The 3,853-nt window shown below is 38.6% G+C and overlaps 1 long non-coding RNA gene across 5 annotated transcripts; it reads right to left on the minus strand.

Annotated features, from left to right (window-relative positions):
• Positions 1-269: 269 nt before the first annotated feature.
• LOC127093060 (uncharacterized) lies at positions 270-3,310 on the minus strand. 5 transcript variants are annotated; one of them, XR_007792409.1, is made up of 5 exons: positions 2,681-3,310; positions 2,255-2,589; positions 1,961-2,155; positions 1,762-1,873; positions 270-1,519 (listed from the first exon to the last, which is right to left on the minus strand). It is a non-coding gene; the product is annotated as an uncharacterized LOC127093060 (long non-coding RNA). The 5 variants fall into 5 exon arrangements; XR_007792406.1 differs by having other exon boundaries at positions 2,011-2,155; positions 2,681-3,305; XR_007792408.1 differs by having other exon boundaries at positions 270-1,008; positions 1,132-1,519; positions 1,762-2,155; positions 2,681-3,302.
• Between the last annotated feature and the right edge of the window lie 543 nt (positions 3,311-3,853).

Below are 3,853 nucleotides of genomic sequence, written 5' to 3' on the forward strand. Positions count from 1 at the left end.
TTGCAAGTTTAAGGTGTGGTGCAAATCATTTTCATCCGACATAGTCCAAATCCACTTCTTGTTAGCAAGTTTTAAAAGTCATTTTATTTGTGATGATTGCTTGATTAGCCCAAGGTTACAAATTCATGGACCACTTAGTTGGGTTACTCTAAAAATAAAATTGCAATTAAAAATGAATATACGAATTGTTGACATAATCCAAAAGGTTTGTTCACGTGTACCACAATTGGATCTTTTATTTTGTTTTCCTAAGGAAAATAGAGTTGTAATAAGCAAGAATGTTATGAACCCAATTCAATTCCAAAATGTCATTACGCAACATTACATGCAAACGTTCAAATACATTCCGAAAATTAGAAATCAAGTTGTTGTCACACATAGCAGGACCATGATTCACAATCCAATCACAAACCAAAATCAGGAAACACAAGGTGATGACAACAATGCTTCTCGGCTGTCAACAAGTCCAGGCTACAGTAGAGATACTTCTTGAGAGTCATATCCCGGGTCAGATACTGATGGTGACTTATGGAGACTAGGTCTCGAAGCCAAGATATATGGAGGAGGCCATCAAAAGGGCTCATTCCTAGGATAATATTTTCTTCTGCTGTGGAATCAAGAGCCGATCTTTCTGGTATCGAGATATCGAGACACAGATCCAGGGAAAAGATGTTACAACACTTCTCAACTTATCAATCAATGATAAACAACAAAACTACAATTACAAATGCCGGTGCAATAGAACCGCTGATTCCTGTTCTATTGAAGTTGTTGAGTTGGGTTCTGCTAGAGGAAAGGAGAATGCAGCGGCAACTCTTCTACATCTTCGCCTACACAGTAATAGATTCTTAAGCATGGTGCTCCAACACGGAACTATGCCACCATTAGTAGCTTTATCACAGTCAGGCACACCGAGCGCTAAAGAAAAGGCCCAAGCTCTCCTTAATCAATTTAGGAGTCAAAGCCATGTTGAATCACTGATAAGAGCAAATTGCAAGGAATCCACACCTGGTATAAAAGAGCATTCGACATAACATGATTAGAATGAAACAGATGAAGAGCAAGTTATTTCTTTTCAGGAATTTTGTACACGAAGAGCATACAAAGAATGTGACCATGTTTTCAAACTACCAGAAGATTGAGTTCACCAGGTTATGTGAGTTTGGTTAGCTTCTGAACCTAGACTGAGGATGCCGTTCAATTTAATGCAGAAGAGGAGGAACGAAATTGAAACTCCTTCAGTTGACGAGAAGGATCTCTGTTATTTTGTTAAGGTCCAACCCAGCTACTAGCCTTGTCGAGATTTCTCACTTGCACCACATGTGTCTTCAATACAGCTGCCAACCAAAGTTGTGGCAAAACCACAACACTAGCTAACATCAACTGTCATCAAACTATCCCTTTAAACAGCAAGAAATCTTGGCTGCAGAACCAAAACCAACAGCATAACAACCACAGGTTACCCTTTAGCAAGCACGCCATGACCTGCAAACCCAGGATCTAGTCGCATCTTAACCGACTATTACAAAAGAGTTCAAAAACACCAAGTTAGAGTTCAAGGACAGCCACAAAAAGCAATAATACTGCAAGGAAGACATATGCAAACTTCAAAGCTACGTTCTGAATGCAAGGTCCTCAAATGAACGGATAACACAAAAAAACACTATTATGTCCACAGTCCAAGAAACATCTTATTAAAATGGTCAGCATGAGGTCCAAAAGAGAGCAGAACGTTTGGAGGTTTTAAGTCGAGAAATATACCTGATACCTCAAGGAAACGGATTTGATGCATAGAAGGTAACCTTGCAGGGCAGAAATTCCTCTCACCCACTTCCACGTTATGATAGCTATCACTTTGCCAAAAGCACCACAACTGCAACCAAAACATACCAAGTTAGTGCGGTAAGAAGGCAATCAACATGTGGTGTGGAAAATAACTGCGGTTGATGAAAGTTTGTACTGGATAGACGCAACTTTCGCAAGACCACAAGTCATGAGCATGAAACCAACCATAATTTGCAGCGGATCCAATCCGAACGTAGGCAACACACATGACTGAACTCTATTTCCATAGTATGAACGACTTTGCAAGCTATTCCGAAAGCGTGATGCACAAGTCATAATGAACCACTTGTGGAAGACCAAGAAAAGCAAACTGCAAAATTTACACCAGTAAAGAAGGCCTGTCACAAAGAGTCAATACGCCAGTAAAACAAGATAATTACCGCAGTGAAAACTGAAAATAAATGGTTACCGTAGAGCATCATCAAAAAAATTCTTGCAAGTGCCACGAGGGAAGTTCTCCTTCACTACAGACAAAACCCTATCCTTTCATTCCAGGGACCACATCAATATTTGAGGACCACCAAACCTGGAAGGGATCCTCCTAGCTAACGGAATGATTCGTCCAAAATTTCGCCAGCTCACGAAGGATGAGAACCGATAAAACCTCGTACAAAGCCCTATAAAAGGAGGTCTCGAATGATAGAGATGGGATCCCCTCCTTGCATCGTTACGCTGCTGAAACCGAGACTTCACACTCACGCAGAAACCCTGAGTCGAAGTTTCCTTTGGAGTTTTGCAGCAGAGCTATCAACAGAAAACGCACAGTCAAACGAAAGAATCTTAACAACCATGGAGACTGCGAAGTAAGAAGCCCAGCCGTGAATAATGAACATACCTCATCTGGACAATCAGTTGCGGTTAGAGCACTCGCCGTAAAAACCCAAGCGATAATGCTAGATCTTGGACAGGCGGACCTTCCGATTGGGTAAACCCTCTCCGTTTTTTCCCTTTTATCTCGAATGATCCATTTTTCTTGCTTTTCTCGTTTAATCGTCTTGATCTTGGTTGAAGAGAACGGATGTCAAGCTTTAATCCCTTTGCATTTCTTTTTCATTTGATCTAGACGTTTGTGAGTTGGGTTTATCGATTGATGCATGTTTTAGGGTGAGGGAAATAATATTTTGTCTTTGAAAGAAAAACCAGAAGTTGAGCGAGAAACAACAGGAGGAATAAGCATTTTGTTTTCGTTTTGTTTTCGTTTTGTTTTATGCATCTCCACAACTGTTCAAGTGCTGAGTTTACATTTATTAGTAGGAATATTAGTGTGTAAGTGGTAGTATTGCTAGGTAGCTATCATGGTTATTGAGTACACAAACACACCGATTCCCAAGAAAATCACGCGTGGTCTGCGTATGAAGTTCAAAGGCCACTTGCGGTGGCACGATAGGGACAGTTGTACAACTGCCCTTTCGACTACTGCTTCGTTACCGAACGTACCACTAGTTGGATTCATACCCCAGTTTTATTTTACTTCTTTATAACTTGCTCCAACATTTTATTTAAATATTTTGGGTAGCAATTTTAGTAATAAAGACATGACACAAGGTCTCATTTGTTTTTCTATCTCAAAAAGATTTTAAGCCTATTTATTTTTAAAATAGTACGATTAAATAGTTAGTTGATTGATTAAAATAAATAAAATGCCTAATTCATTACGTATTTTGTCGTCAAAATTAAATCTTGATTAATTACCAAGTATTTTCATCTAAACATAATTAATCTTATAATTGCTAACTCAAGATTTTTTTTCTAAGCCGATATGATTTCTAAAGAATTTTCTCTTAACATAATTTTGGGGTGAAAAAGATATAGGAAGTGTTCGCTTCACTATTTCTCAAGCACTTGAATAATTGGCGTACGCCATATTGCTCGAGTTCTTGTCACCCGATTAAACCTTAATCATACAATTTCAAATCACTTTTTCAAATCAAATATAAGTATTAAATTCAAATTATTTTAAGACCATGATTATACACATTCAAATCACATCTTCTAAATCAACTACAAA

The sequence above is a fragment of the Lathyrus oleraceus genome, chromosome 6, assembly GCF_024323335.1.
Source record: "Lathyrus oleraceus cultivar Zhongwan6 chromosome 6, CAAS_Psat_ZW6_1.0, whole genome shotgun sequence".
NCBI classification, from domain to species: Eukaryota; Viridiplantae; Streptophyta; class Magnoliopsida; order Fabales; family Fabaceae; genus Lathyrus; species Lathyrus oleraceus.